Raw genomic sequence first — 24,214 nt, forward strand, 5'->3', positions numbered from 1 at the left:
ATGAAAACTGTTCAAGGACAGTCGGTCTGAGAATGTTAATTAAGGCTCCAGTGATCAAGGCTATCAGAAGCAGCTGAAAAATCAAGAAGGACCAAGAAATTTAATTTCCTGGAACCTACAGATTATTAACAACCCAACGAAGGGCAGCCTCAATTCTATGTCTAGTGAGAACACCAAACTAGCAAGAATGTAAAAGGCCACAGGGGGGTCACAGGGGAATACAACTGAACATCTTGCACAAAATGGAAGGTGACAGGGAAGCAATATTCTAGATACTGAGTATTTAAAACAAGCTGCTAGAAGACAGGTAATGTGTACAATTAAAGCCTCTTTAATAATAGATGAAAAAACCTAATTTCTTAAAGAAATCGGCTCACGGTCAAGCCCACAAGTTGTCAGAATTAAGGCTGAATGCTTCATAGCTAGCATACACAAAGAAATCTGGAGTATCCAAAATTAGATCTGCGTTTAGCTCAGTGGAACTTTGAAAGTTTGAAAATGGGGATCTGCATAAATGAAACAACCTTATCATCAGCTCACCAGGTAATACTCTTAAGAGATGAAATGCCTTTGTCAAAATTAGACAGGCTTGGCCGAAGAGTCTACTAGCAGTCTGAAAGACCAGTGCTGGACTGGTTTGATTATGCAGAGATTTCCTTTGACAAAAAGTCTACCTTGTTTTCTTCAGATCTCCAGATAGCAGATCAAACAATGGTCATCCAAAATAAGTTTATCATTGAGAAGGCATATCATCCCCCATTTATGTTCCAGTGTGCAGACCTGCTATCTTATTTCATGAAGATCCTGACTGTACCATCATTTATGAGTTAGGACAGGCACTGGCTATATCTTAACAGATCAAAAGCTTCTGTCACAGCCATTTTATAGGCCACTCTAAATTCATTGGGATCCCCTGTCCTTCTCCCCATTGGAACTTGTAAACTAAAAGCATTAACTTATAACATGAGATATTCTTCAAATGTATTGTTGGCTAAGATGGTAAACAGCTGAGATCTCTTGCAGAAATGTCTTCACATAACTGTGTGAACAGTATATGAAGAGAACTAAAATTCACTCCTATCCCAAATGCACATTTAAAAGAGAAGGTGAAGCCAATGGCCGCTATCCATCTAAAACATCTTAGCACAAGTCAATAACAGATGGCTATCCCTCTACAAATACTACTGCGGCATGGGCACAATAACTTACTGTAGTGAAAAAGCACACAAGAGGAGGCAAGACATAGTCTTCACACACTTCATTATCTGAGCCCTGCACTCACAGGCAGAAGTACTTTATACTGAAGCTTCATTCACTTTTAGGGAAACTCAGTGCTGACAACATTCTGAACAGTTGTTTCATTATGCTGCATCAACTCCCCCTCCTGCGCTATTTCAAAGACGTAACTGTACTTTATTGTGATAAAATGGCATCTTTGAGTTTCTTCATCTAAGACAGATGAATGTCCATTATTTGAATGCCATAATCTGAAAGGGCTTACAGCCAGTTGATTGATATATGACTGTTATCATAGTTGCTCAAGCATAACTGCTCTGGGCAGCAATTGTTCATATGATGTGGCCTGCTGCATACAGCAGCAATTTCTCAGTACTCAAAAAATTTTGTTTTTAAACTCCCCATGCTAATAGCCTCTCACAGAAAGAATGAGACAGAGTTTTTTTTTCTCAGTTAGTGATCGCTTTATCTTCAAGGTGCAGCAAACTTTGAGTAAGACTAAAAAAAAGAGGGTATGGGTCATAGTCTCCCCTACAGATGATGCATGCTGAGATTGACCTCTGCAAAAAATGTCTTTTAGCTTTTTCTTGTAGTGGATTTTCTTGAGAACTGTATGGCTGCAAGAACATGTTTTTTTGAGAGTTTGTGTACTTGGACAATCAGTTTTGAGTTGGGAGTTTGTATTTTGAGGCATGTTGTCTGGAGCAAACTTGGTGGAATCAAGCTGAAAGCTTCACACACACACAAAAAATCAGATGCTGAAGTGGCTTTCTAACCCTCTGTGAATGCCTCAGCTCTGGCTGTGACTTGTGTCTATGAAACTTCAGACACATGACCTGGTATTATGGATAACTATGAAACATTAAGTTCACTTTAATCATTCTGTTACGATTCAGAATTACAGATACAATCTTCCTGTACTTGGACTCACCTCTGGTTCCCATATAACCATTACACCTTCAATAACTAATACCTCATCTGTTTTTTCAAAACAAAATGAGAGTGAACCTGTCTGCTTAGTAAGCACAGATAGGATATATACTCTTGGTACTCTTCCCACTTGTAACTTGAAGGCACACTAAATCTGAGTCTTGGAATGACCCTTCCCTTACATGCTTATCATGCTAAAATTGTCTAGTTACCATTTCTGTCAAACAGTAATATCTAGATTCGATCTGATCAAGTCAAGCTTTTTTCTGACTTCTCTTTATGCATAAATCTGCTTCTCTTATCTGTCCAGTTGCAGGTTAGGTATAAACTTATAATGCCACAGAAGTAACAAAATGTTATACTGCATATTCAATACCATACTTGACAGTGTTTTCACAACAGCTTTAACCTTCTGAACATACCTTTCTACTAAACCATTGGTTGTGGGATATCATATTGCATTACTGGAATAGATTTATTACATTTCGTTTAATAAAGTGGCAGAACTCTTCTGACCTAAACTGTATAACACCATCTGTAACTATACATTCTTGTACCAAATAAGTAAATAATCTTCTCAGTGGACTTAATGTGGCTTGTGACTAATTTCTTGCATATGAAACACTTCTAATTATTTTAAATACATATCCACCACAATTGTGAATACACTCTTCATGGACAGACCTGCAAAATCAATATGGAGTCTTCTGCAACATCCTCATGGAAATGCCATGGATGAAAGATGCTTATCTAGATGTCTTTTATCCCTCTGAATGGTACATACTCTTCACACCTGGACTCTAGTTGTCCTCTAATTATGACCACCACGCAAACTTTCATGCCAAACTCTTTCAATCATACTCAGTTCTGTTAGAACTGTTTTTCTGTTTCAACAAAATTATTACTCTTCTATCTCAAAAGCCACTTCATTTTTCTGCTGATAATTCAAAATTTCTCCTAATACTATAATATATGTATATATTTTCCACTCTGTAAAGCCAGCCTTGCATCACAAAGTTTAAAAATCTTGAGAGTTTCTTGCCATTTCTTGATATTCTAGCAATCACTTCAGCTTTCACTGGAACATCCTGAAAATGATCTGCCATAATAGCATTTATATACTCTATCATAACTTTTGTCATTTATCAATAATTTCTGATAAAATTATTGAAGACTATCCACTTTACCATATCCTTTTGACATTCTGTAGTCACTTTGATAATCATGCGCTGATAAGATGATTGCCACCTCAGTATATATGCTGTTGCCACGCTGGGCAGATTCTTATTATGTTCACCAAACTATGTTAACAATAGTTGGTCTGCAATCAGATTAATTATTCTACCTCTTCGGTACTGATGAAATGTCTTTACTACAAAAATCAAACTTAGTTTCTTTTTTTTTGGGGGGGGGTGGGCATTTTTTGCTTCTCCTTGCATCATTTTATGGTAATCTACCAAGTGACCTATGTAATTTGCCTGGTCTACCAGCTAACTACTAACATCCCTGGACTTCTCTGATATGGGGCTGGGGCTAGCAGGAATCCTAATGCATCTTTGGGGCCTGCCCAACTTCTAGCTACCAGGGGCGGGTATTTTTGCTTATGGGCTACCCTGTTACTCCCCCCTCCCTTCCTGAACTACCCCATTACTCCGCCTTCCTTAACAGTGTTTGTGGTTAAGTTTGAGAGGCAGGCATACAATGGGGATGTGCAATGTTTTACCCTGTCTCTGCACCAGCTCAGCCATGTCCACCAACCTATATCCATTTTTGACCCAAGGATCCTAACTTGCATCTTCTCCTGGCTCCAGCACGGATCACTACAGGAGACACCCACATAACTCCCTTCACTAGTTGGGATGGTAATGCCCATCCCTCCCTGCCACTTGATCAGTCACCTGAGCTGCAACTTGAACCCTGGTTGACTGGGATGTTGCCAGTGTTTTATCCTTCTACACCACATGAGTGGCAAAGTTGGAGTTCTTTTTCAATATATTAATATTTTCTCTCTACTGGACAAACTGTTCTAGAAGCATAAATGATAATATGTCTTTTCAAACCTTAAGGCATCACAGGTTGCAAACAATAGGGCAAAGGTGCAAGCTGTTAGGGGGTGTGGCCTACAGCTGCAGATGGGGCACAGGAAGAGCACCTGCATTCACTTATTGTATACATGATATCACAACTTCTTAAATAAATGCATTTAGTTTATTTAATACCTGCAGTAAAAAGTTTATGCAAGCCCCTTGCTACCTGCAGTAAAAAGTTTATGCAAGCCCCTTGCTACAATCAATAACACAGTAAGTAATGCTATATTATTAGCATTTTTGTATTTATTCTTTGTTAACTGGGCTTGTTCTACTAGGTCTCTTTTTAGGGAAGACCCAGGGTGGTATTTATAGTACTAGGGGAAATCTGACCAGGGCATTGGGGAACTTCCCCTTCTCTTTGCAGTAGGGGGAAAAGATTGGGTATTAGACATCCTGACTTCCTGTTTCCTGTCCAAGCTCAGAGGCAGCCAGCAGGAACAAGGAGAAAACACGGCTGCTGACAGCTAAGGCAATTTGGAAGTTAAATGTGTTGAAAATGAAGAAAAAAATAGTAGAATCACTACCAGACATGTTTTCAGGCGATGTGGGAGCAGAAAAAATGTCTGCTGATGGTGAGGAGATCAGGAAGGAGGTGGAGCTAAATGCAGTGGTGGAGATGGACTCAGAAGAAAATTTCCATAAAAATCTATTTGAAATGGCAGAAAAATGTGTTATCTCAACTCTTCAGTTTGGGAGGTATGAGTATCTAGAGCAGCTAATTAACCAGAGTGAGCCAGAAAGTGGAACTGCTGTATCCAGAAGTGACATTATGGAAAAAATAAAAGAGAGCAAAAAAAAAAAAAAAAAGAAAAGGAAAAACAGCCAGAGAAGGTTCCAGAAAAAAGTCCTACACTTCAACAGTGGAAGAAGGAGCTAAGGAGAGACAGAGATGAAACAAGTACAGAAAAAATATGTTGTTCTGGTAACCAGTAAAAAAGAAAAAGGCGTGGGCAGATATGAGGTATGGGACAATGTTATTGCACCTCTGGCAGTAAAAGCTGAAGAGGTAAGAGATTTCATTTTAATTAACAAAGAAACTTTTTGTGACTTGCTTTTTGAAACTGGACAGGTTATGGAAATTTTTTGGGAGCCTATGAAAAAAAGAATGCAGACTTTCCATGGTCAGAATATGTTGTGCAAGCCTTTTTCAGGCAAACAAAAAAAGGAATCTTGACTAAGTTTAGAACTGAAGTGGGAGCAAAAGAACTGAGCGAATATTTGTTAATATCGAAAGAAGTGGTAGACACTACTAAAATCTGTAATGAAAAGGATTATGGATTGTGTGCTAGGAATGTGAAATCATTTTAAAAATGGAAAATGACAATGTGATACACATACCTAGTATTATTAATATGCATGGCAGTAGAGGTTTTGTGCGGTAGAGAGGACAACCAAAGACTTATTTTTGTGGAAAAAAGTGATCATTTAACTAATGAATGTGACAAAAAAGATGTTATTTATGTGGTCAGACAGGTCATAATGCAAAGAAATGTGAAGTGAAATGTAAGAAATGTGGATATATAGGACATTCATGCTTAGAGTGTGAAGCAGAAATACAAGAAAATGAAAATGAAATTATACAAGAAAAAGGCTTAGAAACAACTGCTGTACAAGAACATACAACACAACAAAAAAACATAGAAATGGTATTTAAATTTAAAGAGCAAGACAAAGAGAAAAAAGAAAAGAAAAAACAAAGAGAGATGAAACAAGTGAAGAAGAGTGGCATATAGTAAAAGGCAAGAAAAATTCAACAGGAAAGACAGTTAGGGAAAGAAAAAGAATTTAAAAATGTAATGGTAAGACAGAATAAGAAAGGTAAGGGATAAGAAGATTATTCTAATAACTGTTCTATAAAACTGAAACTATTAGTTTTGAACATGAACAGTATGAAGAATATTAAGAGAAGAATTGGTATTTTACAATGGTGTTCTGCAGTAGTTGCTCAAGTAATAGTATTACAAGATATTAGAATGCTAAGAGAAGAAAAAAGGGTGCAAACAAAAAAACTTTGGAACAGTACTATTTGGAATATTGGTAAAGAAACATGTTCAGGTATATGTATACTATGCCAAGAAAATATATAAATATTAGATATTACAATAGTGGAACTGGGACGAATAATAGTAGTGGATATAAGTTGTAAAAATATATATACATAGACTAACAGCTTTATATGCCAATGTGATGAAGAAAGAGTAACCATGTTTAAAATTATATCTGTGTTAACATGGATATAATAATGACGGGTGACTAATTGTAACTTGAGAAATAAAAAAAATAGTTGTGATATTAAAATGGTTACTAAAATTATGAAAAGTGGAAAATTACAACTATGGGAAAATAAACACTGGACTTATAAAAGAAATGAAATTAAGACATAACTTGATTATTTTTTTGATATCAGAAGGCCTAAATATTATACAAAAAGCTATTAAATATAATGGGTTCTCTGATCATGTAGCGATTTGGATAATAATTTGTGAAAAATGAGAACATATTAAAATAGGAAAAGGCATAAAAAGAGTAAATGAGAAAGAGTTAAGTTTCAGGAGAAAGAAAATAAATTGCAGAATTATGGCAACAACATATCAGTATGCAAGATTTTTATGAAAATTGGACAATATGGTGGATTAAATTCAAAAGGAAATACAAAAAATATTTTTAGAATGTATAGAAAAGAAAGGGGAAAAAAGAAAAAATGGAATACAAAATAAGTCAAGAAATATTTAAAGACTTGATAGAGAAGAAAAAAATATTTTATGAAAAAGAAAAAGAATTGTGTAGAAGAAATCAGCATAAGGTTAATAACTTGTTATATAAGCAAAAATATTGCTTACAAGGAAAAAAAGTAGCACCATACTTATGCAAGCTAGTAAAAGAAGGAAATATAATAAGAGACTTATAAAATAAAGAAGAGAAACAAGATAAAAAAACAGGGAGAGATATATGAAATAATTAAAGAAAATGTATTCGATTTATATAGTAAAAAAAGTTAACATAGAACAAATTTATAATGGTGAAAAATTATAGATGGAAGATAATGAATATTTAGACAGAAAAATAAATATAAATGAGTTGAATGAGATCATGAAAGATATTACATTAATTCACCTATAAGTTTGGCTGGAATTTAATATAGTATGTATAAAGAAATGTATGGCTGGCAAAAAAATGGTGTTTATAGAAGTAATGAATGAGTGGCTAGAAAGAGGAATTAAGTATAAATAAGTTTGCACAGGTGTGATAAAACTTATATGAAAGAAATGATGAAATAAAAAACTGGAGACTAATTACACTGAACAACACAGACTATACATTTTTCATGAGAATAGTTACTAAAAGACTACAATGTAAAATAGAAAGACTATATGATCAGAATTTGTTTGGAGAACAGTCAGGGGAGTCAAGACCTATTGTGGATAATTAAGGGAAGTAATTGATGATATTATTAATAAAAAGTGGAAACAAAAATTATGATAGGTGATGTCAGTAAGGCATATGATAATATTCAGTATAAAGCACTATGGGGAATTTTACAAGCATACAACATAAGTGAAAAAATATTACAAGCAATTAAATTAGTATATTAAAAGAACTATGTGAAATTAAATGTAAATGGTTAGATTGGGGATAATTTGAAAATAGAGTGTGGTGTAAAGCAAGCAGTATGATTTTTGCTATAATCATGAATACAGTAGTAATGGAAATTAATAAAATGTCAAGTAAGGGAGGATACAGAATGATGAAGATACAGTTATCAATAATGTATATTTACACTGATGATATTGTAGTAATAGCAAAAAATAAAGTCTGGATGGAAAAAAATAATTAAAAATTGAGTACACAGTTGAAGAAAAGTGGTTTAAGCATAAAGAGAAAAGCAAGGGATTTGGGTATGAAGATATTATAGGAGGTGTGGAATATAATAAAAAGAGTATAGATATCCTAGGAATACTATTTCAAAGGACAGAATACAAACATGAAGAAGAGGATAAAGTTATTAAAGGAATCAAAGACATGATTACAGTCTGGAAGATATATAGGTTTTTCATTCAAAAATAAAAAAGGACATTTAATAAACAACATAATAATAGGCAAAATAGCTTATATTGCAAATGTTTATATGATGCTAATGAAATATGAAAAATAAATAATTTAGACACTTTTTAAATTTATTTGGGGGTCAAGACTGAACCCAGTTAAGAGGGGAATTTTGTGTATGAAAGATGAACAAGGGGGATTGGGGCCGATAAATCCAATGTGCATGCATCCTCTTTAAGTAGGTATAAAGTACTAAAAGGAATAATGAAAAAAAAAAATATTTGACAATAATGTACTATAAATGTAAAAAAATTGGGAAGAAATGGAAATGAAAAAAATAAAGTGTTATTAATGAAGAAATGAAAGAATTTTACAGTAAAATTGTACTGTGGAAATTAAAAAAGAATGTATTAGAAAAGAAATGAAAAGAATGGTATGTTAACATTATATCCTGTTATTTGGTGGATCCATGGAAAGAGTTAGAAACAGATAAAAATAGAGCAATAATGATGAGATACATAAATTATAAAAAAATTACCAGTGGGGACAAACATGCCATACAAGAGAAAACAGGATAGAATATGTAATAAATGTATAGAATTAGAAACTACAGAACATGTTTTTTTTAATGTGACAGAATTCAAAACTGCGAAAAGAAGAATATAAACATGATTTGATTACAAGTTACTTAAATTTTGAAATGTTAAACATGGACATGATAGAGTGTGGGTATTATGGTACCACATCCCAGAATGAAGCTAAGAAAATGGACAGAATCATATTCTATGTAACATGGACTATATGGAATGAATGACTTAATGAAACGACAAAACAAATGCTGGAAAATGTGGTTTTGGTTGTGGGTAAAAGAGTAGGGAGGGACACAAACTGGAAATATCAATGTATTGAACAATGCTAAAATATGTAAATATGTAAAACTATGAACTGCATGTTTGTATACAAATAAAAACCCCTTACTCGTTCTGCGGTGATAACTAAGTGGTTCCAGAGAGCTGTTGCCAGTGATCACTGAATCTAAGATAGAGGCTGTGAGTGGAGAATAACTGGAGAAGGAGAAAAAATAAACTGTAATTTAGAAGGAAAAAGATGTTTTGGAGGTGAATATCATATAGCATCAGGGGGTCTGGATTACTCTGTTTTACAAAAAAATGATGGAAAAGCAGAACCAGAAGAATCAGAGGCCATGCAGTGGAGTGTGTTAAATGCCAAAAAAATTACAGAAAGACTGAAGAATGTATAAATTATGGTCTGGATACAAAGAGGGCATGTCTGGCCTGTGAAGTATCTGAATTTAAGAGCATAGTCTGTGTTGGGCTACAGAGATCCGCGGTGGTGGAGATCCGCGGTGGTGGTGCTGCGGTAGTGTTGTCGCCTCACAGTAAGACGCTGATCGGTTCGACTCAGCTAGAGCATCTTCTGCGTGGAGACATGCGTAAATGGGCGTACCTTCATTGAAGGTTGTGCATTAGGGCTGGCAACTCAGCATGTAAAAATCAACTGCCAATCATTAGCGGACCGGAGTTCCACTGTGGCGACCCCTAACCGGGAAAAAGCCGAAAGACACAACAAGTCTGTGTTGGGCTACAGGAAGATAGAAGAGAGAGCAGCAGACAGAGCAAGTCTGACTTGTCTGTGTTTCCAGAGTAAAGGATGTGCATGACAGTAAAAAAATTGTGGATGACAGAAAAGTATGGACTGAAGGATTGGAAGTTTATGTAATTTTAAAAGCAGAAAATAATAAGTCCCAACATGTGCCTAAAGTGATAGTAATAACTGGGGAAAAAGTTAGTGTTAAGTATTGCAGCAGCCACAATTTTTTTTCCTGTGGGGATAAATCACATTTTATCCAGGGCTGTACAAAAAGAAGGTGTGTGTGAGTGGTAAAGTTTAGATATTCTAGAAAAAAACTGTAAATCATATTGTAGGAAATGTGGTAGTGAGGAGCATTTTTTGTTTGAATGTCCAAAAATTAATGAAGACAGACAAAGTCAGGAAAAGTAGGGGGGAGAACATGATGTTACACAAGAAAGGGTGAATGTGAATGATGAAAGGATGGGGGTGAGGGTTAGGGTGAAGAAATACAAGATAAAAATATAAAAAAAGATGCACTCTAACCAATAAATAAAAAAATAAATACAAAGATGGAAAACAGGTTTGGGGTATTAGAAACAGAAGAAGAAAATGAGGGAGACATTGAACTCTAGTTAGAAAAAAAGGTTTTAAGTTTTACTGGGGAAGGGTGAGAAGAAGAAAAAGGAGGCCAAAAGATGAACTGAAAAGAATGCAAAAAAGGAGAAGGTTATTATCTGTGAATACCATGAAAAGTGACATTAGATGAATTATGGTATTTGAATGGTATGAAAAAATAGAAGCAGTAGTAATTTGTTTACTTGACGTAAGATGTACAGATAAAAGTAAAAGAGGGAAATTTGAGATGTTGTGGAAAAGAAAAGTGGTGTGGACTATAATTCAATTTTACTAAAAAATTAAGAGCATAAAGTATTAAACATAATCGTGGTGATAGCAGGAAGAGTTTTAGTGTGTGATTTAAGAAACAGGCAGAAGGTGTTTAAAATAATAGTAGTGTGTGCATATACAAATGTAAGTGAAAGAAAAAAATGAAGAAATTAAAAATTATGTGCTAGAAAATATGAATATTACGGTGGTGGGAAACTTTAGTTGTAATTTAAGAAAGGTGAAAGGGAAAATAGCACAAGACGTATAAATGCTGAGAGGCTGTAAATGTTAGGTTAAGTATAAATAAAGGGACAGAATATACTAATAAGAGGATGTTATGTAAAACATAGATTGATTATATTTTGCTTACAAATGACATTAAAGAAATAAAAGATGGGATTAGAGAAGCAATGTTTTCAGATCATAGGGCTGTATGGGCAATAATAGGAGTGATTGAAACTATAATAAAAGAAGGCAAAGGGTTAAAAAGACAGAGGAAAAAATGCAAGAAAGAAATGTCTTAAAAAAGAAAGAAGGTAACTGCAGGAAGATCATATGACACTGAGTCTATTTTATGGCATTTTGTCAAAGTGATGGATGGTGTATAAACAAAATTAAAAAAAATATATATACTTAAAATTAGAGAAAAAGAGAAGGGAGAATAATGGAAAAAGGAAAAGATGACATATAATAAGCAAAAAAAAATGTGTGACAGAATAGTACACAAAGGGGCAGGGAGTCTTGAAGAAGAAAATAAGTTATATGACTATAATACATAAAAACAGAAAGGATGTTATTTAGACAAAAATATTATTTGAAAAATGGAAGATAAAAAGTTTCCCCATTTTTAGGTTAGAAACAGATTTAATGAGAGAAAAATGTATGGAATGAAGGATGAAAAAGGGCAGTAATTTTAGCACTCCTCATCCTATATTACTCATCTCATATATTTGCTTTTTATTCTTCCTTCACTCCATCCTTGAATCCTAGCTCCATCTTAATATTGTATATTATGATATTCTGTTTAATTTTGGTGAAGCAACCACCTCAATACTACATATAAAATTATTAATGTATTGTTTCTTATGTGTTCATTCAAGAACCAGCAAGCATAATGTGTAATTTGTGTGACTAACCATCCTTACTGCTTTATTTGTACTGCCGTTGCTTGTTTTCTTTTTCTTTTTAAAAGCAACTGTATCACTGTTTTTTCAAGCAACTTTTTTTCACTGTTTACTACGTAACCTGCCTGTTTTTTAAATGTTATTGTTTACACTGTTTATTATATGTAACTTGGGGCTTTTCTCCCCAGGCCTCCGCTGAAAATGGGCCTTTTTGGGCTCAGTCGGACACTACTGATAAACATATATATATATATATATATATATATATATTTTTTTTAATATAAGCAAGAGGAAATTCTGCACACAACTGTAAGTTGTGTACAGAATATGTATGAGAAAAAATGTGATGGGGTGTATGGAAAGTAAAGATGATGAAAAAGGAAGTAGTGGAAGAAATGGAAAAAAGAACCAAGAAGCAAGAGTCAGAAAATGCTATAAAGGAAGTTAAAGAAGAATCCACACCAGGTCCAGATGGATTATGGTATAATTTTTATAAAGCTATGTCAGATGATGAAAAGGATTTTTTTCTGGAAGTATTGAATGAATGGGTGAAGGAAGTTATAAAAGAAGAAGAGATTAGTACGGGGTTACAAAAATTTACACAGAAAGGGGGAAGGGAAGAAAAAAATAGAAACCAATTATGCTGGGAAATACTGACTATAAAATATTTATGAAGATTATTTAGAAAAGCATGATGGGTGACATGGAAGGAAAAAAATGGATGACGGGGTATATGGGATTAAAGGTAAAAGAGTAAATGAAATGCTAATAATGGTTAAAGATGTCACTGAGTGTATAGATAAGGAGGAAGGAGAAGGAATAGTAACAGTATGTGATGTAGCTAACGCATTTAATTGTACTGTTCATGGGGAAATGTTGAACATTTTAAAAGAATATGATATAGGAGAAAAAAATAAGAAGGGTGCTAAATATAATTTATGAAAATTCTTGTGTGCCTATGACAGTAAATGGATGGATTGGAAAAAAATAAGACAGGGAAGATGGGTAAAGCAAGGTTATCAGTTGTGGCTGTTACGGATGCTAATGCAGTTATTCAAACATGTAGATCAAGGTTAGTGGTTGGTATATGAGTAGATAAGGAATGGATAAGGTTAGCATTAATTTTAACCTATGCAGGTGATTTGGTCTTAGTAGCCAAGAACAAACATTGCATTAAACAGATAATTTACAGAACAGAGCAAATATTAGGTGCAGCAGGATTACAGTTACATACATCAAAAAGTAGAGAGTTTGGAGATGTGGTAAAAATGGCAGGAATTTTTTACCAGAGCTGAAACTGATGTTCTAGGGGTTAAGTATGAAAGGGAATAAGTAGTAATAGAACAACAGAGAGAAATTGTAAAAAAAATATGAAAGTTGACAGATTGTTGCAGTGTGTTTCAGTTGTCCATAAGAAAAAGGGTATACATGTTAAACACATATATTTTAGGAAAGCTACCTCATTTAGGTGGTGTGTGTACATGCTTCCAAGCTGTATGGAAACTGAATTACTAGGTATATTTTTCAGTTTTCTGTGGGGAACAAGGTAAAAGGAGGAATAGTTTATAATATAAAAGAAAAGGGGTTTAAAACTGAATAAATACAGTTGCTTTCTTAGCATCAATACATTTATTTATAGGTTCATAGGTTGGTACTGAGCTATCTGCCCGAAGGCATATATTAGCCCAGCCATGTTGTGCGGTATTCACTGCCCCTTTAATAGTTCCCTAGACCCTTGTACTAGCAGCTAGTACCCTTGGCACCTATCTAGTAGTGCTGTTGGTGTGATCCCTGGTGAACTTTCTGTTACCCATCCACTCATCAAGGTTCCTCTTGAAGAGTGATAGTGAGGGGCTCTGTCTTATGTAGATCAGGACCCTGTTCCATAGTAAGGGAAGTCTCTGTGAAGGGAATCTATCCCTCCAGCATGTTCTATTCATTGTTGTGTTGAGGTTTATATCCCTAGAGCGTGTAGCTCGAGTAGATTTGGTTTTGCTAAGATGGAGCATGTTCAACAATTCTGGGTTGGACATGGCTCTGTACGTTAGACAGAGATCGCCTCTGAGAAAGCGGTATGCAACAGAGAACAGTCTTAGCTTTTTCAATCGTGCTGCACAGGGCAACTGTTTGGGGCCAGTAATTCTCTTGGTTAGGTACCTCTGTGGTCTCTCCAGCTGCTGGAGATATCTAGCCAGGTACATTCCAATTGGTGCATTGTACTCAATAATGGGTCTGATGAGGGAAGAGTAGAGTGGCACCATTACATCCTTAGATCTTGATGCGAACCCTTTCATGATCAGATGGGTCACATAGAAGGATTTTCTAACCACTTTGGCAACATGGTTATCAAGGGAAAGCTGGCTATCTACTTGGGTCCCTAGATCCCTTATTTCTTCTTCTTCAGATTTCAGGGGATTACCTCCTATGTTGTAGTTTGCGGGTACTCTGTTTTTTCCAAAGGGGATTACTACGCATTTTTTTGCATTTAGCTTGAGACCATGGCTTTGACACCATGCATCAGTCTCATTTAGGCCCTTCTGGAGGATCTCCATGTTGGCCGGAGACTCTGTTATAGCACCCAGTTTGCAGTCGTCCGCAAACTTAGTCAGCCACAGCCCTTCCGTGCTTGCCTGTACTTCTGAGAAGTATATGCCAAACAGGAGGGGCCCCAGGACAGAGCCCTGAGGCACACCACTCGCTACTCATTATTTTGGGTGTTAAAAAGTGTCTAAAAAAGGCAAAACTAGATTTTTTTATATGAAAAATATAACTGTATGTGGATGTGTGGGAGTAAGAAAGGGAAAAGAGAAATAAAAGGTTTGGAAGAGATGGAGTATGAAAGTAAAATTAAGACATAGTGAATTTATATAAATGAAGTAGAGATGCAAAAGAAAGAATGGTATAACAAATAATGAAAGCAAACTATTATACTGATCCTTGGAAAAAAATGGGGGGGGGTACAAGAAAGCAATAAGGAAAAGGCAGTAAAATGTGTATCTTTTTTGAAACAAGTGATTTTCTGTGTCACTTATTACTGGACAAACTGACGGTGAAAAGTAACATGAAATTTAAAATGGCAGAACAAAGAATGTGTAATACATGTAATACCAAATAGACATTGCAACATTGTTTTTGGATTGTAAGAAAAATTAAGGTTTTGGACACTATCTAAAGTTGTTTACGACTGCAAAATATTTAAAACATTGATATGAACATGGTGTTGTATGGGAAATATAAGGTTGGGAGTGAAAAAGAAATTGAAAAAAAGGGCTAAAACTTTATTCATTGCTATTTGGTGTTTATGGAAAAGAAGAACTACTGTATAACAAAATAAAAGATGACGAAGAAATAATATATGATATAAGGAAATGGTTATAGCGGAAAGGATGAGGGAATTGAATGTTTTACATATATTTAGTAATATAAACATGGAAGTGCATTACTGTGAGGGGGAATGAAATGGGCTTTACATGTATTTAGGAATATACACATGAAAGTGTGTTATTTTGATGTATAAAGTATGACTTAAAGTGTAAATATAATAAATATATAATATAATATAATAAATGTGTAAATAATGAAAGAAAGATGGAAAAGCATTTCTGTAATAAAGCAACCCCCTATTCTTTTTGATAGGTGTCATGGAATTTTCTACATCCACCTGAGGTACCACCAGCCCAAGTAGATAGTTTAGTGTCTCATCCAAAGGATGGCACACTCAAGAGTATAGCACTCCCATTATACTGCATTGCAGTGTCAGCAATCTACTTGGTGGGGAAATAGAACTCAAAGCCTTTAGTAATCACAGAGAGGAGCATTATTTATTTATTTTTTTTGGTTCCAGCCAAGTTTGACTTTTGATTTTATTTGTTTTGTCCTCAACTTCAGGAAAGACCTTTTTATAGTCCCAAACTTAGGCTGGGAGTACCAGTTCTGTGGAATGCCCAGAATGCCATATGACCTACCTATGGCTCAGACTTGCTGAATTGCAGCTCCAATACCATATGAAGAAGAATCACAAACCAGTGTAAGTAGAAGGCCTTGGTTGTAATTTACCAACATGTTATGGTACATTTCTTAAGCACACTGTGCTCCTGGGGTTTCCATTGCTAAGGTATCTATTCCTTAAATATTCTGTACAAAGCTGCAATTACTGTCATCCGTTTAGGTACTATTTCCATAGTAGAATACCAAGCCAAGAAATGCTTGCAGCTCTTTCACAAAAATACAAAGGGGGTATATCATGAACCGCTTTCACCTCTTCAGATGAAGACTGAATTCCTTTTTTCATCTATAATATGTCCCAGATAGTCACTCTGCCAAATTCACATTTTGTGTTTTTTGACTCTCGGACTACCCTCTTGAAATCTTTGCAGTACTTTCTGTAAGGAACTAAGTGCTCAGTATCTTACTTCATATGACTACAAATTATCCAGTTATAACACTGCAGTCAAACTCCTCAGCAGATTTTCCATTATTGTTTGGAAAACAGAAAGTGCATAACTCACATCAAACAGCAATCTGTTATACACACAAAAAATTCTGTGCATATTAATAGTTAAGTATTTCTTTGAATAATCACCAAGCAACACACTTTGATAAACAGACACTAAGTCAGCTTTTGAGTATACTTTTACTGCTCCTCATAATTATTAACTCATCTGCTATAAGTAGCAGATACATTTCTGTAGTGGCATCTTGGTTTACATTAATATGTAATCACCATAAACACATGACTTGACCATTATAACAGTACATCATCTCTGGGGGTCAGTAATCCAGGATTTAGCCACGGCTGGTGTGGTTCAGTCACTGAAGACAGTGTGACCATACAAAAGAAGACAAGTGTAAACTTGCATTATCCAAAGTCAAGTATGATTTAGTGCTATTGCTCATCTGTATTTAAAAAAAAAAAGAAATATCTTTACCATAGGTTCATAGGTGTGTACTAGGCTAATGGCCCTGGAGACTTTACAAGCCTAGCCCATAGGATTATCCTGGAATCGTGCCACCTGACATTACTTCCCAGTACCTCTGTCGAGTAGAGCCACTGGAGTGATCCCCGGGGTGAATTTTCTATTTCCCATCCACTCAGCAAGACTTCTCTTGAAGAGGGCCAGTGAGGTGCTCTGTTTGACATGCATGGGAAGTCTTTTCCATAGCATGGGCAGTCTCTGGGTTATGAACCTGTCCCTCCATGATGTTCTGTTGATTGTGGTAATGATGTTGAGGTCTCTGGAGTGTGTGGTGCAGAGAGATTAAGATTTCTTTAGATGTAGCATTTCTAACAGAGCTGGGTCAGACATGGCCTTGTAGGTTAAGCAGAGATTGCCTCTAAGTAGGCGATATGAGACAGAGAATAGTTGGAGCTTTTTGAGTCTGTCCATATAGGACAATTGTTTAAGGCTTAGGATCATCTTTGTGAGGTACATTTGTGACCTCTCCAGTTGTTGCAGGTGTCTAGTGAGGTACATGCCAAATGGGGCATTGTATTCCATGATTGGCCTAATGAGAGAAGAGTAGAGGCAGACAATGAGCTCTTTCTTCCTGTATGCAAAACCCTTAGTAATGAGATGTGCCACATAAAAGGACTTTATGACCACAGTGGCAATGTGGTGGTCAAAAGAGAGGTTGCTGTCAACCTGTGTTCTCAGATCTCTTATAACGCCTTCCGTGTTCAGTGGACTACCATCAATGTGGTAATTCATGGGAACCAAGTTTTTCCCAAAGAGGATGACAACACGTTTTTTGGCATTGAGCTTAAGGCCATGGTTCTGACACCAGTCGTTGGTCTCAGTGAGGCCTTTCTGCAAGATGTCAACATCACTTGGGGAGTTAATAGCTCCCAACTTGCAAATGTCTGCAAACATTGGCAGCCAGAGTCCCTTTGTGTTGGCCTGGGCTTCAGAGAAGTAGATACCAAACCGGACCGAACCCTGTGGGACTCCACTCGTGACTGGTCAGCAGTCTGACTTGGAGTCAGCTACTGTCACACTATGGGTTCCATCTGTGAACCAGTTTGCAACCCACCTAGTGATATAGGGGATGATGCCTAGCTTAGTGAGTTTTTCTATGATTCCTGAGTGGGGAATGGTATCAAAGGCCTTGGCCAGATCAAGGTAGGCTGTATGAACCACTTTGCCTTCATCCACAGCTCTAGTGACTGACTCAAAGTCAACCAGGTTGAGCAGGCATAATCTACCCTTCACATAACCAAACTGTGTGGAATCCAGAGTTTGAAGATTCCCTTTATCCCTGTTTATTAGGTCCATGATGATGTGTTCCATAGCTTTGCATATCAAGCTTGTCAGGCGAATGGGGCGATAGTTCCCAGGGTCTGCAGTCGCTCCTCTTTTGTGGAGAGGGATGACTGCAGCACTGCGCCATTCGGTAGGGACAAAGCCTGAGGTGAGGTTGTGACTGAGCAGAGCACACAGATGTGGTGCTAGTTCACTCTGTAGTTCATGTAGAACACACCCATTTTTAAGTAATGCCATTGTATTGTCTGTCTCTTCTCACCTATGCTAATTAACAATTCACTTATGCTGTACTAATGATTTTAGATTTATTGGCCTGAATGTACCCATAAAGACTTAAAAAAGTAAAGAGTAAAAAAAGTTATGGACATTCAGAGGCCATGTAGCTGAAGCACTGCCATGTCTTTTTAGGTGATTTGCATATATCCCAAGGGGCTCCATTACAGAAGGTTTAAGAAATTTCACTGTGAAGACTCTAACTTGGCTAGGTCTTTCTTGACATTTTTACTGATTGGTTTGTATGTCTGACTGTTTTACCATTTAGTTTAGTTTCTATGTGAATTTCTAGGGGCATCATAGCAATATACTCTGCTTTTGCATCCCTCTGTACATGATGACTCTGGCACAGTGCATCAGTTAAGTGCCGCTACTTCTCCTTTGTGTAAGTTAGTGCATGTAATCATTTGAAAATCTTGCTGAATATTTACAGTGCCAGCTTCAGACACAAAATGAAAATAGAACAACCAACAATAGATAAGTGCAAAACATTTTATGTAAAATATTAGTGGCATGACCAAAAAAGTGGTGCCCATTATTTTTTGTATTACAAGATAAAATAACATGTACTCCAAGCTATTCAACTGCCTTTTGTAAGTAAGGGAACATTCCTAGTCTCCTACAGGTTACAGGCCATCTATGCCTGACATACAAAGCATCCGCAGATCCACATCTAATGGACCTTTTGCACATCAGCAAAATGAACAGCATCAGAACCACTAGAGTCAAGGATTTAAATTTTGTTTGTGACATAAATAACAAGCTCCCATCCACGTGAAACAGATTCCATCCTTAACCCTATTAAAGCGTAACACTGACCAATGGATGGGAAATTATATATTCACCCCTGGTCTGATAGACAGTGGCAGACAGTAATGTCCAAACTAAAATGCCCCCCCATCACCTCTAGAAACTTCCTTACTAAAATACCCCCTCCCAATAAAAGCCCATGATACAGATGTACACAGTTGCATGGGATGCATGGCTAGGGTTACAATGGCCTTTGTGGTCATTAGCCTAGTATATACTGATAAACCTATGCACCTATTTATCACAGTTATGCCGATTGCCGAGTTCAACCTCAGTGTTTACTATTTGGAATCTAGAGAGGCTTTCATTGTATAACGTCTTTTAATCACTGAAACAACAGGTACAGTCAACTCATTAAGCTTTATTGGAAATTCATTTCTTTTTTTAAATAACACTGTCGAATGACAGCAATAAATCATGCCAGGGTTTGAATAAATCAAATTGACCCTTGGCTGCCTTTGGTTCCAAGGGCTTCCCCTTGCAATTGATCTTTTCTTTCTGCTTTATCAGTCAAATCACTTTCACAAAATATGGATGTCACAGGCTGACACAGACAGAACTTTGGAACAGCATTCAGACTCACCAAAGTGGCAGGTTTAACAACAAGCAGAATGCCGGCTCTTATGTTTCTTCAATCATTACAGTATGCTTTTTTCGTACTTCAATAGACTCAACAAATTTTGGCTTAGTAAGTGTATCCGTTCCCAGCTTAACACAAGCTTTTGTAACCAATGTCTAGATAAAGTAGGTCCTGCTCCTTTTACAAAGCTAGTGTCAGAAGTTCTTTCTACTTCTCACAGCACATAAGAACCATCACCTGTGGCAATACTTATAAACTCTCTGCAGTAAGAGTTATCATTTTAAATGGAGCAACTGAAAGTATTCCTTTGGAAACAATGGCTAAAAACATTTTCTCTTACAAATAACTACTGTCAATATCCATTTCATTTTTTTATTCATTTGAAAATAACACAAACAATTCATTCCCTTTACTACATAAAATTGCAAATATGGGCAATTCTGCTTCCTCCTTAGAGATCTATGTTGTATTATTTTCACATAAACTTCTACTTTTTGTCTTGAAACTATATTTTATCATGATTTCCTCATTACAAATGTCTCATCTTCTTACAATTATAATATTTTCCTTCCTTAGAACTAGTCTTTTGGGCTGTGATTTTTTTACTATTATACAATAGCAAAATATTTTTGCCTTTCTGGTTATATGACTAAATTTTAGCTATATACACTGTTATCAGTAGGCATCCTGCACTTCCTCAACTTTTGTATATCTCTATCTGCAGATCCCATGGCCAAAGATGTCTTAAATGCTCTTGTAAACACTGAATTTAATTCAGACAATATCTTTCTCTGACAATCTCCAATTGAAAGTTCCAGTAAATGATCTCATCTCTTACTGCTTGATCAAAGTTTGCTCTAAATTTCTGATTTGCTGAACATTGCTTCAGCTTCAAACCACATTACTGTTTATTTGCCTTTTGGCTGGAATGTTTCAAATGAAATCTTCCCGCTATTTTCACAATGTCCCTGTAACATTTCATCAATGTGCTTGTAGTTTTATCATTTGGTTTCATCAGAGGAATCAGGCTCTGAAGAAGCCCATATGTGGAAGCATCTATAAGCGTGAGTAATATAATCACATAGTATCCTCAGAAATACAAAGTTCCATAAACAAAACTGCTAATTTCTTTCTATTTATACTCCACAGTAGGTTTAAATTCATCATTTCTTCCCACAAGTCTTGTAGCTGAATCAATACTTTATTAACTCACAACTACTTTTTGTTGTATGTTGTGTATCAACAGACATTACAAGAGGAAACCGTAGAAGGCTAACCACACTCTTTAAGAGCACTGTTATGTGAAAAATGAATTCAGGCTCAGGTGTATTTGGGTCAATGTCAAACTATCGAATGGTCATATTGTCTAACGTATAATCTCGACAGTGCAGGCCATCAAACCATTGTGTGTGAGATCACGTTACGGTAGGGATTGGGAAATTTGCCCTTTTTCCCACGTTAATGCGATCTCGGAGTTGGTATATATAATTAGCAGGGGGTTTGGGGGGCTCGACAGTCTACATTGTTGAAGAGATGATGTTCACCAGTGGCAGGTGAGAGCTGCCCTCTCCAAAGCAAAAAACACAGCATAAATGGGACCAGATGGTGTCCCGGGCTGCATCTTACACGAGCTCCAAGAAGAACTAAACCCTCATATAAAGTCACTGTTCAATCTCAGCCTTACTACAGGATATGTACCCAAGGAATGGTGTACAGCAACAGTGGTCCCACTCCACAAAGGTGGTCCTATAACCCTGACTAGCCTGGTCTGCAAAGCTATGGAGTGTATCATCATGGAAATCATAAACAAAGACATTGGGAACTTTCAGACACTGGATATCACCCAATTCGGCTTTGTTAAGGGCAGATCTTGCCTCTTGAACCTGGTCGACTTCTTTGAAACAGTTACCAAAGCCATAGATGAAGGGAAGGTAGTCCACACAGCCTACCTGGACCTCAGAAAAGCCTTCGACACAATACCCCACTCGGGCATCATAAATAAGCTCACCAGCTTAAATATCAACCCCTATGTCACAAGATGGGTTGCAAACTGGCTCAGGGATAGAACCCACATGGTCAGAATAGCAGGTGCCATGTCAGACTCTAAACCAGTTACAAGTGGCATCCCACAAGGCTCAGTCCTGGGAGCTCTCTTGTTCGGTATATATTTCTCCGAGGTACAGGCTAACACGGGTGGACTATGGCTGACCAAGTTCGCAGATGACTGCAAACTGGCTGCCATAATCGACTCTCCGGCTGACACAAGCATCCTCCAAAAGGGTCTCACAGAGACGGATAACTGGTGCCAGAGCCATGGCCTAAAGCTAAATGCCAAAAAGTGCATAGTCATCCCCTTTGGGAAAAACAAAGTGCCCACAAATTACCACATAGGTGGTAATCCATTAAGTACGGAAGAAGTAATTAGGGACTTGAGGACCCAAGTAGATAGCAATCTCTCCTTTGACAATCACGTTGCCAAAGTGGTTAGAAAGACCTTCTATATAGCCCACCTTTTCACAAAAGGGCTCACATCTAGATCAAGAGAGGTCATCGTGCCCCTCTACTTATCACTTATCAGGCCCATAATTGAATACAATGCCCCATTTGGGATGTACCTTACCCGACACCTGCAGCAACTGGAAAGACCCCAAAAGTACCTCACCAAGAGGATCATGCCCTATGCAGTTCGGCTAAAGAAACTCCAGCTCTACTCAGTTGCGTACCGCCTATTCAGAGGCGATCTGTGTCTGACGTATAAAGCCATGTCCAACCCAGAATTAATGGACATGCTTCACCTCAGGAAATCCAAATCCCTTAGAGCTACACGCTCCAGGGACTTGAACCTCAGCACAGAAATAAATAGGACATGCTGGAGGGACAGAGTCATATCCCAGAGGCTCCCCTCACTCTGGAACAAAATCCCAATCCATGTTAGGCACAGCCCCTCACTGACCCTCTTCAAGAGAAATCTTGACAAGTGGCTGGGAGATCGTAAGTTTACCCCTGGGATCTTTTCTGTGTCCCTGCTTGACAGAGGTACAGTAAACTAACCTTAAAAGGGCTACCTTCTGTGACCTACTATACAGAGGCACAATCAACTAATCTAAAAGGGTGGCAAAAGCCAAACACACTCTGGCTAGGCTTATAAATGCCCTAGGGCAGATAGCATAATATCAACCTATGAACCTATATTCAACAACCTATGAACCTATGTTCAACAATTTGACATAGACAAGGTGAATTTTATATTAAAACCTAGCTAACTCAGTGTTGTCAGCATTGTGCACAGCAGTCTAATACATATATATATATATATCTCAGGAACACACAAAAGTATGGAAATTACCAAAATGTGTCTGAATATTTCATTCAACCAGACCTCCATAAAAAATGCCAAAATTCTTCCAAGAACAAAAAGGAGTAATATGAGTCTTTCAATACCTAAAGATGTTTTTCCCATAACTATCACAACATCCTGAGACATATCTAAGAGGCGAGACCTTGGATTATTCACTCAACAGGAACAATGATGACGATAATGTCATAAGTAGCATTAATTCCTTACAACCAGGTTGAGATATCACGAATTTTGGCCTCAAGTTAGTGTTATACTATCATAAGCTTGTTAGAAAGCCCAGTGAGGCATGTTTTTTATTTACAATTGAGTCACCAACTGCTAAGATGTTTGTAAGGTACAAAGTCATAAAAACTAATATGGACTTTTGAGTCTTGCTTGGTTCCTCTATAATGCCATGTACTTTGATGTCAAGGACACCCCCCACACACTCTCATTGTATGATAACTCTTTAAATGTGGTAAGTGGGAGCTCTGTACAACATGAGGTTCTGGTTTTGTTGAACGTATTGTTTCATGATGTACAGGTGATGTGGTTGTGTTTGCATAAGCACAGTGAGTTGGTGGGGGTGCTGCCGACAATTTAGTTAAAATATGCTTTATATACCTACACTATTCCCAGATATTTAGGGTTATGTAGAAACACAGAATATTGTCTAGGAACATGAGAAAGTTCTTGCACTGACTGTATAACCACTGAAATCTAGCTCATGACATATACCTAAAGTTATTCTAAAGTAAAATCCTTCCTATGTAAAAATATAATTTAGACAAAAGTGCACAGCGAGGCAAAACCTACTTTTATCTTTGTCAAAGGCCCACTAAAGCAGGAAGTTTTGTAGTATTCTTAAACAAATTGTGTGTGCTCTAGTTTATCTGTTTATTGCTACTTTGTAGGCCAGTGTCAGGTAATGGAGCTTGAAAAAACAATTAAAGTACGTACTCTGAATTATAGTACATGACAAGTAATGTTGAGATACAAAATGTGATGTTACATGAAGTCTATGTTAAGGGAACGGCCTCCACAACATGATC

At 36.6% G+C, this 24,214-nt stretch overlaps 1 protein-coding gene across 2 annotated transcripts in view; it reads right to left on the bottom strand.

Moving 5' to 3' along the window:
* Positions 1 to 24,214, bottom strand: part of LOC122807281 (uncharacterized protein ZSWIM9-like) — a 465,391-nt gene that overhangs the window by 385,948 nt on the left and 55,229 nt on the right. The window lies entirely within an intron of this gene.

The sequence above is a fragment of the Protopterus annectens genome, chromosome 1.part1 (assembly GCF_019279795.1).
Source record: "Protopterus annectens isolate FY-2018-M chromosome 1.part1, PAN1.0, whole genome shotgun sequence".
In the NCBI taxonomy this organism is placed as follows: Eukaryota; Metazoa; Chordata; order Ceratodontiformes; family Protopteridae; genus Protopterus; species Protopterus annectens.